An 11,586-nucleotide genomic window follows, 5' to 3' on the forward strand; every position below is an offset into this window, starting at 1 on the left:
GATTAAGTTAGATCAGCAATAGCAATGAGTAAAGATCTATTTGATATGAGTTGCAGAAATAAATTTCTATTATGTCGGTACTGTTTATATCACGATGATCGTGGAAGAATGTCAGTAGAAGTCTAGTCGATATATTGAACTAGTACAGCATTAACCTAGAATTGACAGCTATGTCAGTGGTTAGAATGTACATACATAGTTCAATGACATATTTCGACCTTTCTACGACATGAATGCAGTTCTATATAGAGTGGTGTCTAGTACGAAAGTATTATGGCAACTCGTATAGCAGAGCATTATGTAAACTGAAGAACTTCAGAAACAGCTAGCAGATTGCATAGAAAAGAGTTATGTAGTACCGAAATTATGATTAATTCTAAGACAATAAGTTACGCCGAAAAGATTATATTCAACTATTGTCAATTAAGAATTAATAAAGGATCACATATCAATAGAGAATAAGAAAAATTAGTTACAGTTGAGCTTTTTCTTCAATTTTGCTGAAGCTATTCCATCATAGAAATCATGATTCTTGAATTTCTTGCTATCGACTCTGAGGTTTTTGTATTCGACCTCGATCGATTTTGATTGACTCTTATTCCTTTGCTAGAGTCTGATTTGTTTCATTCTTCTTGAATTTTATGATGCAAGTGAGTTGGTATCACTTAGCAGATTTTATCATTCAGAATATGTAATTTTGGATGATCTTGATTTGAGCAAGTTCCTTTGAGCTGAGATTTGAGAATTTTGATTATTTGATGTATTTATTCAGTGTATCTTGAAGTATTTGGCTCATAACTGATAGAAAGTCAGATTCAGACTAGAAGCAAGATTTATGGGTTTTAGATAATTGATGGATTTATTGGGTACAGATCTGTACTTGCTGAATGTTTATGCTTGGCAGATACTTAAACAATCAGAATTGTTGTGATCCAAGCTAAACTCGAATTAGTTTGGACAGATAAAAGCAACAGATTGATTGAGAACGCTAGATTAAGAAAAGAGATAAGACAGCAGAGCAGAACAGCTGAATTTTTGCGGTGAATAATCGTTTGATAATGTCAGATATTCTAGATATGGAATATCAGATTTTGAAAGAGACATATGACAATATATTTAATATTTATTCAGTAGTCTAAACATGTATGACTTACATGTAGTCATTACTTGGAAATCAGTATTGGTAAAACAATTGAAAGCAAATACGACATAATTAACAGTACCAATACGAAAATTCCAGTAAAAGAAGCAGAAAAGAAGAACGCAAGTTGTTTATGTAACGGATTAGTTACATAAGAGTTGAAAACAGATCAACTTTGTTAACGACTTTAGTTTGAATCTACTCGAATCGTCATGATTTTGCGATTTAGAGTGTAGTAGATTTTGACAGATTCAAGAATATGTTGTATTAGATATGATAAAAACATAAAAAGATACTGGTTATGCATTTAGCAAGATGATCAGATTACAGGAATTCTTGAAATCTATTATCAAGATAGAGACTTTAGATTTGTTTTCTAGATTGTGGCATTGATTGTCAGATGTTCTGAGTGTTTGGTTGTATGAGATTTCATTATACCATCATCTGATTAGTGGACTATCAGATTTGATTATCCAGATTTCCGAGGATATGCTCAGAACTATAGTACTAGATTCGGTATTAGTTGATTGATTATTTGCCACGTGATTACTATGATTCCTGTGACAACTATTTGATAGATATAAAGACAATATTTTGATGATTGATTGATCAGAAACACAGAATTGTCTTTATATTGAAACAATCTTACAGAAATATCAGCTATCAGACCAGATATGAGTCAAGAAACGATAGAGAATGTGAAGATTGTTTCGAACAGAATAAGAATAGAGCAGCATAAACAGAGCTAGTAAATGAGTAACAGATAGAGATTTGAAGCCTGAACAGAATGATCAAAAAAGAAATTTTTTTTCCCAAGAATCATTAGGTTCAGAAAGAGATTTTTGAAGCTATGAGTATTTGATCTAGGTAGTTGATTAATACTCAATCGTAAATTGTCAGATAGATGAATTATTATCCATATGCATTGGCTGAAGAATATCAGCTAGAATATATATGTGCATTCAATTCAGATACAACAGAAGTCGATAAGATTGTAAGCAAGATAGACCAATTGATGCAGAGTTAGATCACAAGAAAGAGCAACTTAGATATAAGTTGACTCAGTTATTATATGTTAATGAGAATTGATATGATTGCAGAAGCAATCAGAAAGAAGATTAAGATATGATAGAAGAGAAGATATCGGAATAGATATCGAAAGCTTAGTGAATTGAAATCAGTATTACTTCAGTCAGCTATACAGCTTACGAGAATCAACAGTAAGATCGAATGCGATTTCGAGGACGAAATCATTCCTTAGAGGGGAGGAATTGTAAGGCCCGAAAATATTAAGTTCTTAATTACGGGATTTAAGATTTAAATTCCGAATAAAAGTGAAAAGATGAATTTAAGAATTTATGAAAATTAGAGATTTCAATGTCGGGTCAGAAATATTTAATTTGAGGATTTTCGAATTTTAAGATTTTAATATCCGGAATTCTTAAATTAAAAGTTTAAAAATATTTTCAATTGATATTTATGGTATTTAAGATGTGAATTCCAAGATAATAAATATCAAGGATTTAATTTGAGGATGAAATCCGAGCAATGACCCATTTGCAAATATTGAGCAATTCAAGGACTAAAATGCGATAAGGTCCGAAATGATTTAATTTTAATCCGAGAATATTTAATTTGAGAATATTTAGATTTTAGACTTGACTTTAAATATTATTAAATTATTTAGGATTGAAATTGAATTAAAAGATTGGCCGAGGACCAAATTGAAATTATTGAAGAATTCAGGGACTAAACTGCAAATAGGTCAATATATATCTTATTCTACCTTTGTTTCAGCAGAATTCACGTGAATCATCAGGGGAGAAAATCAGAAAACCTTTCCAAGCCAATTTTTGTCCCTCCAAGTCCCGATTAAAATCAATCCGCCCGGTAGCATTTCCGATTGAACATATATTTGTGATCACAGCTCCGAGTGCTACGTTTTGACGTAAGTTTTATGAAGTTCTACCATGTTTGAATTTTAAGTTGTTGTTAGAATTATGATTTGATTGTATATACATGTTCTAGCATATATGACGATAGCATATCTAAGACGGATCGTGAAAAGATCGTCGTTTGAACATGTTTTCGATTTTTGAAATAATTGTTGAAATTCTGAAATTATGGGGCTGCATATATCGAAATTTAGCTGTAGAATTGGTGATGATATGAGATTGATATGATTGTCATATTGATGTTTAAGCTTTTGGAAAGATCGATATCGTATCGTTATGCCGCCGGTTCAAGATTTTGAATTGTTATGCATTCTCAATGTCTAGAGCTCATCTTCAAGTTATTGTGGATGAATTGAATATAAGATTTTGTTGAGAATAAAGATATGATGATATTTGAATCGAAAGATTTATCGGACTCGAATAGTTGCGACGTCGGTTTGAATTCCGATTGTATTAGCAAGATTTGAACTATATAAGCTTTAAAGAATCATCGATTCAGATTGGAATTGATGTTTAGATATGTTATAATCTATTTCAGATTTGAATTGAAGATTATCGAATTTGAATCGACGTGTTCGAGTTCGAATGACTTGAAGTGTTTGAAGTTGAATCAAAAATACCTTCAAGTAGCATTGATTGAAATGAGCAGAATTGTATGACCGATTTGGCTAGTTTAATATTGATCAGCATTTGCAACAGATTCAAGATGTTTGAATTGCGATGAAAGGTATGAGTTGACATTATTCTTGCCAGGTATAACAACTCGAGAATGTGGTAGATTTCGAGTTATCCTGAAATCACATACTTAGTTGTTTAAGTGCTCTTATGTGATTTACTTGCTTTTGTTGCTATGAATATTGACTTATGTTTTCAAGATGTTTATCAGTATTTATTTGATTAATGCATATAGATTATGTTGCATTTGTGACGCCCCGTTTTTATCTTAAATGAGTTTATTTGAGTTAATCGGAGATTGCAGAGTTCACGAGCCGACTTGATTTTGATCAGGGTCCTTTTTGCAAATTTTGGAAATTTCAGGGACTAAAACGCAAATAATGGATTTGTTATATTATCTACTCAACTTTTGACTTTTCTCATTCATCCTTCTCCTTCCTTAGCCGGCTCCTCCTCCATTGAAGCGCCCCATCTCCTTTTCAAGCTTTTGAATTTCCGTCCGAGCTCGATCCGGCCGTTAGAAATTATTTCTGAAGACAGTTTAGCGATCACTGCAGCGAGAGCTCCGTTATACCGTAAGTTTTTCAACGATCAGATACATTCTAGTTTTTGGATGTTGTTAGAATCGATTTAGATTCGAGTATGTTGTTCTCTACAGAGTTCTGATCGTTTATTATCTGTCATTTTTGAAATAGAGCGACGTTCGGATTTGTTATGATTTTTGGAAGCCATTTTCAAAAATCATGGTTTTGAGATTTGTTGGGTTTGTCTTGTTGTTGTTGTATTAGCATTGAATTGAGTTGTTATCAGTATTGAACTGCTGTCTGCGTTGCCGTTTTTTCAGTTATAGTCGTTATGCCGTCGGTTTGAGTTTTTGGAGATTTTGAACCGTTTTTGAGTTTGAACTTGGCTTGTAAGTTGATCGTGGTTATTGATCAATCATCTCTTGTATCTGAACAGATTCGTTCGGAGTTGTCAAGCCCAGAGTTAGCAGCTGTTTGATCGTTTCAGAGAATTGGACGAAGAACGGTATAAAGAGTTTTCCTTGAACCGTTGCCTTGTTGTTGTTAGACTGTGTAGTTGTTTATACAATCTATTTTGTAGCTTATCCAGAATTGGAGCTACTGCATTGAAAGGTAAAAGCAGTCATCGTAGCGGGATAGCATACTCGGGACTGTGGTTCTCGAGTTTTCCCTTTTGAAATCTCATACTTGCATCTACACTTGTTCTAGCATGAGGAACTTGTGTATTGTTTGATTGTATTGGTTTTGTTAAAAGGATTATGTTTTATGTTTCTGTTATGCATTCATCTTGAGCCAATCTTGTTTCAGCGGGCAGAACCATCCTTTTTGTTTAGACATTTGGGAACTATGATTGAGTGGCCCAGGTCGTAGTCGTTTCGTCTGGTGCTAGCATACTCATTATAGTTGCTCAAAGTCTAGAGGAGTGAGATACGTGGCACCACCTCGATTGGGAGAGTCGGTGAGTTGTTACGTGATCTTATCCTCGGGATCCCAAAGGCACAGCAGCAATCCCTCGTTATCAGATTTGATATCCCTGTTTAAAGACATGCATTTCATTACGATGTTATTGAGTTCGTTATTGTATTGAAAGCATGTTTGTTACTTGTATTACTTGTTATGTTGCTTTTACTGGGAATGTCGTTCTCACCGGTTATCCGGCTGTTGCTTTGTTTTGTATGTGTACTTGGCAACAGGTGGGGCAGGAACAAGTCAGAAGAGGCATGGTTAGCTTCGAGGGCAAGTAGTAGGAGTGAGACTCGGTTTAGAAGTCGAAGTAGCATGTTTATCTAGTTTAAGATTGAAGCATGTTAGAACTCGAACTTGATATGTTTTGTTATTCGAATTAGTTTGTATTCGGATTGTAATCTGAAATCGAAGTATGTTGTTGTCGTATCGATTTAGACTTCTGGTTGTTTTTAGGCCTTCTGAAAGCATGACTTGTTATGGCATGTTTCCCTACACCCTGTTATTGCATATATATTTGAAGGCATGTCGGACCAAGCGCGGAATCCTTTCTTTATTTTCTGCAGCCTGAGCATTTTCTGCCCAGGCCTCTGTTGGGCCTCTGAATTGTTTGCCCACGCGCGCGCGAGCTTGGTACCTCGCGCGGGCACGAGCCTTTAGTTGGTCTCGGTTGTTGAAGCCCGCGCACGCGCGAGCTTGGTTCCTCGCGCGGGCGCGCGGCGTTTAAAAAAAAAAAAAAAAAAACTTTGAATTGTTTTACTCTTGGATTCTTGTTCGCTTAATTGTTGTTTAATCCGAGATTAGTGGTTTAGAATCGAGGTCTCACATTAAGTGGTATCAGAGCGTTAAGATTCTTGGTCGAACTAGAGTGAGCGGGGTAGATCGAGTCTGTGTGTAATGACTCCTCGCATGTGTTTGAATTATTTAATTGTGTACTTAATTCCATGCGAGCATGCTTTATTGTTTGAGCATTATTTGAATTACATGGTTGTGTGATTTAAATTAATAAAGCATGATCTACTTGAGATATAACTGTTTCTGTTCTCGACTGGTATTCGGTATTCCAAGCGGTTGTAAGGGCACTGATGGTAGCGATTGAGATATCTCGTGTGCTAACCTTTGATTATCAGATGGGTCCTCGTCGAGTGATAAACAGAAACACACCACCAGTTATCCCTGCGACTGAGCAAGCTAGCACTGAGGTTGATCAGTTGGATGCTTCAGCAACTCCTATGGAAACCTTGCTGAAGAGGTTTCAGTCGTTCAATCCGCCATTGTTGATGGGTTCAGAAAATCCAGTTGACTGTGAGAGTTGGTTGGATGATATGGATCAGTTGTTTGATTCCATTGACTACACAGATGACCGCCGAATCAGGTTAGTAATTCATCAGCTGCGTGGTGGTGCTAAGAGCTGGTGGATCATGACAAAGAAAGCATTTGAGAGTAGAGGTACAGAGGTTACTTGGACTCTTTTTAAATCTGAGTTTTATAAGAGGTTTTTCCCTATCTCGTATCGTAAGGATAAGGGAGCAGAGTTTGCAAATCTGAGGCAAGGGAATCTGAACATTGAAGAGTACGTGGCTAAGTTCGATAGTCTGTTGCGTTTTGCACCGCTAATTACCGGAGATGAAGAAGCTAAGGCAGATCAGTTCATCAACGGGTTGAACCCCGATGTCTTCACGTTGGTTAACACCAACAGGCCTAGCAACTTTGCGGATGCCATGAATTACGCAAAGGGAGCAGAAGCAGGCTTGTGGAGGCAAAGAGGTAATCAGGGGGCACCTCAGCAGCAGAGGCAGTATCAGAACCAACCATCTCAGTACCAGAATCAGCCACCTCAACATCAGAACCAGCAGCAGAGGTATGAAGGTGGAAACAGTGGGGGAAACAGAAAGGATCAGTACAAGGTAAGAGGTAAACAGTTCAAGAGACAGGGGAACAGTTCGTCCAGTTCCAGTGGTTTGAAGCAATTCGGTTCAGGACCAAGTTCTGGGTCATCATCCTTGTACTGCAGCAAGTGTGGAGGAAGACACTCACCGGATCAGTGTGTGGGAGTCTTCGGCAATTGTAACACATGTCAGCAACCGGGACACTTCTCTAAAGTGTGCCCTCAACGTAATAGAGATAGAGCTCAGAGTGGGAGTTCGTCTAGACCTGCAGCTCAGCCGGAGAGGCAGTCGTCTGCAGTGCACTCTTTCCAACCCCAGCAACAGCAGAACAGACAGGGAGGTAGCTCTAGTGCAAATCAGCCTCCGAAACAGCAAGCACGAGTCTTTGCATTGACAGAGGATCAGGCTCAGGCAGCACCTGACGATGTCATAGCAGGTAACTGTTCGATTTTCGGTCATTCTGCTCATGTTTTGATAGATACAGGTGCTTCCCATTCCTTTATCTCTGAGAAATATGTGTTATTGCATGCTTTGCCAACTGAATTGTTGCCTACAGTAGTAGCTGTTACTTCACCTTTGGGTGGAGGAATTGTTTCTATCCGACTAGTCAGGAACTGTGAATTTTGTTTCGAGGGGAATTTGTTAGAATTCGACTGTATTGTGCTTGGGTTGTCAGATTTTGATTGTATTGTCGGTATAGATGCTTTGACCAAGTACAGGGCAACAGTTGATTGTTTTCTGAAAGTTGTCAGGTTCAGACCTGAAATGGCAGATGAGTGGAAATTCTTTGGTAAGGGTTCTCGATCTAGAATTCCTTTGATTTCAGTGTTATCTATGACTCGTTTGTTACAGAGAGGTGCAGAAGGATTTTTGGTTTATGCGGTTGATGTACTGAAATCTAGCCCAGCTTTGGTTGACTTACCAGTGGTTAGAGATTTTGCTGATGTGTTTCCGGAAGATGTTCCTGGATTGCCACCCATTCGAGAGGTTGAATTCAGCATTGACTTAGCGCCAGGTACTCAACCTATTTCAAAAGCTCCTTATCGTATGGCACTTGTTGAATTGAGAGAGTTGAAGGTGCAGCTTGAGGATTTGATTGCCAAGGGATACATCAGACCTAGTGTATCGCCTTGGGGTGCTCCTGTTCTATTCGTTCGGAAGAAGGATGGTTCTATGCGGCTCTATATCGACTACCGTCAATTGAATCAGGCTACAGTTAAGAACAGGTATCCTTTACCCCGAATAGATGACTTGTTCGATCAACTGCAGGGTTCTTCTGTCTACTCTAAGATTGATCTGAGGTCAGGCTACCACCAGCTGAGAGTACGAGAGGAAGATGTTCCTAAGACCGCATTCAGAACGAGGTATGGTCACTTTGAGTTTATAGTCATGCCGTTCGGTTTGACTAACGCTCCAGCTGTTTTTATGGGTTTGATGAACCGTATCTTTCAGCGTTATTTAGATGAGTTCGTCATTATTTTCATCGATGATATTCTTATCTACTCGAAGAACCGTACTGACCATGCAGAGCACTTGAGAATCGTCTTGCAGATTTTACGAGTTGAGCAGTTGTTTGCCAAGCTATCGAAATGCGAATTCTGGTTAGATCGAGTTGTCTTTCTCGGTCATATTATTTCTGAAGATGGGATTTCTGTCGATCCCAGCAAAATCGAAGCGGTTATGAATTGGCCTAGACCGACATCAGTACCTGAGATCCGAAGCTTCATGGGTTTAGCTGGTTATTACCGTCGTTTCATCAAGGGTTTCTCGTCTATTGCCAAGCCTATTACCCAGCTGACTCAGAAGAATGCGCCTTTTGTCTGGACTACAGATTGTGAGGCTAGCTTTGTTGATCTGAAGAGGAGACTGACCAGTGCTCCAATTCTTTCTATTCCGAAGGGTACTAGAGGTTTCACAGTGTATTGTGATGCTTCTAACCGAGGTTTGGGTTGTGTTCTTATGCAGCATAAGCATGTGATAGCGTATGCATCGAGGCAGCTGAAACCGCACGAGACTCATTATCCTGTTCATGATCTTGAACTTGCAGCGATTGTATTTGCTTTGAAGATCTGGCGTCACTATCTTTATGGTGAGTCTTTCGAGATCTTTTCTGATCATAAGAGTCTTAAGTACTTGTTTTCACAGGCAGAGCTGAATATGAGACAGAGAAGATGGTTAGATCTGTTGAAGGATTTTGACTGTGAGATCAAGTATTATCCAGGGAAGCCGAATGCAGTTGCAGATGCCTTGAGCCGAAAGCTTTGTTCTTTATCTCTTTCAACTATCGGTGTTTCTCAGTTGGTCGATGATTGTTGCACTTCTGGTTTAGAGTTTGAAACAGATAGGGAGACTATCAGAGTGTTTGCTATTCAAGCCGAGCCGAAGTTGTTTGTTGCAATCAGAGAAGCACAGAAGTCTGAGCCGAGCATTCAGGTTTCAGTAGAGAAAGTCAGAACTGGGCATCAGTCAGAATTCCAGGTTAGAGATGACTTTTTGTTTGTGAATAACCGTATTGTTGTGCCTGATATTTCGGAGTTGAGACAGCGTATTCTCCGAGAGGCTCATTGCAGTCGGTTTAGCATTCATCCTGGAGGTTGTAAGATGTACAATGATCTAAAGAGTCAGTTCTGGTGGAAGAGAATGAAGAGCGACATCGCGAGGTTTGTGTCACGGTGTTTGAACTGTCAGCAAGTGAAAGCAGAGCGGAAGCGACCAGGTGGTCTATTGCACAGCTTATCTGCTCCTGAATGGAAATGGGATCACATTTCTATGGATTTTGTCACGAAGCTACCACGATCCGTTCGAGGATGCGATGCCATTTGGGTAGTAATCGACCGATTGACGAAGTCAGCTTGCTTTATTCCTTACAGGATGACGTATCGTCATGATCATATGGCTGAGCTTTATGTTAGCAATGTTGTGAGATTGCATGGGGTGCCGAAGTCGATCGTTTCAGACAGAGACCCGAGATTCACTTCGCACTTCTGGCATAGTTTGCAAGAGGCGCTTGGTACTCGATTGCATCTGAGTACAGCTTATCATCCTCAGACAGATGGACAGTCAGAGCGGACTATCCAGACGTTGGAGGATATGCTGCGAGCGATAGTGCTAGACTTTGGTACTAGTTGGCAGGATTCTTTGCCTCTTGTCGAGTTTTCTTACAACAACAGCTTCCAAGCGAGTATCGGTATGGCGCCTTTTGAGGCATTATATGGTAAGAAATGCCGATCTCCGTTGTTTTGGGATGATTTATCTGAGTCACCAGATTTGGGGCCGGATATGCTTCGAGTTATGGCAGAACAGGTTAAGGTCATTCAGACCAGAATGAAGACAGCTCAAGATAGACAAGCAAAGTATGCGAATGTCAGACGTCGACCTCTGAGTTTTGAGCAGGGAGACCGTGTATTCCTTAAGATTTCTCCGTTCAAAGGCACCGTCAGATTCGGTAAGAGAGGAAAGTTATCTCCGAGATTCATCGGTCCGAACGAGATTCTCGAGAAGATAGGCGATCTTGCCTACAGACTTGCACTTCCTCCGTCTTTATCTGGTATTCACGACGTTTTTCACGTCTCTATGCTGCGAAAGTATCATCCAGATCCTTCTCATATCCTTCAGCCTGACGAAGCCGAGTTAGACGAGACTCTGAGCTATTTTGAGCGACCGATTCAGATCCTTGATCGGAAAGAAAAGCAACTCAGGACCAAGTTGATTCCGTTAGTGAAGGTGCAGTGGAGCCGTCACGGTGTTGAGGAAGCGACTTGGGAGACAGAGTCTGACATGAGACAGCGTTTTCCAGAGCTATTCGGATGACGTGAGTTCTTCTTACTGTCTTTAGTTCTTTATTCTATCTTTGAGTTGTGGTTCTCGTTGATTTCGAGGACGAAATCTCTTCTTAGTGGGGGAGAATTGTGACGCCCCGTTTTTATCTTAAATGAGTTTATTTGAGTTAATCGGAGATTGCAGAGTTCACGAGCCGACTTGATTTTGATCAGGGTCCTTTTTGCAAATTTTGGAAATTTCAGGGACTAAAACGCAAATAATGGATTTGTTATATTATCTACTCAACTTTTGACTTTTCTCATTCATCCTTCTCCTTCCTTAGCCGGCTCCTCCTCCATTGAAACGCCCCATCTCCTTTTCAAGCTTTTGGATTTCCGTCCGAGCTCGATCCGGCCGTTAGAAATTATTTCTGAAGACAGTTTAGCGATCACTGCAGCGAGAGCTCCGTTATACCGTAAGTTTTTCAACGATCAGATACATTCTAGTTTTTGGATGTTGTTAGAATCGATTTAGATTCGAGTATTTTGTTCTCTACAGAGTTCTGATCGTTTATTATCTGTCAATTTTGAAATAGAGCGACGTTCGGATTTGTTATGATTTTTGGAAGCCATTTTCGAAAATCATGGTTTTGAGATTTGTTGGGTTTGTCTTGTTGTTGT

The sequence above is a fragment of the Henckelia pumila genome, chromosome 1, assembly GCF_033568475.1.
Source record: "Henckelia pumila isolate YLH828 chromosome 1, ASM3356847v2, whole genome shotgun sequence".
In the NCBI taxonomy this organism is placed as follows: Eukaryota; Viridiplantae; Streptophyta; class Magnoliopsida; order Lamiales; family Gesneriaceae; genus Henckelia; species Henckelia pumila.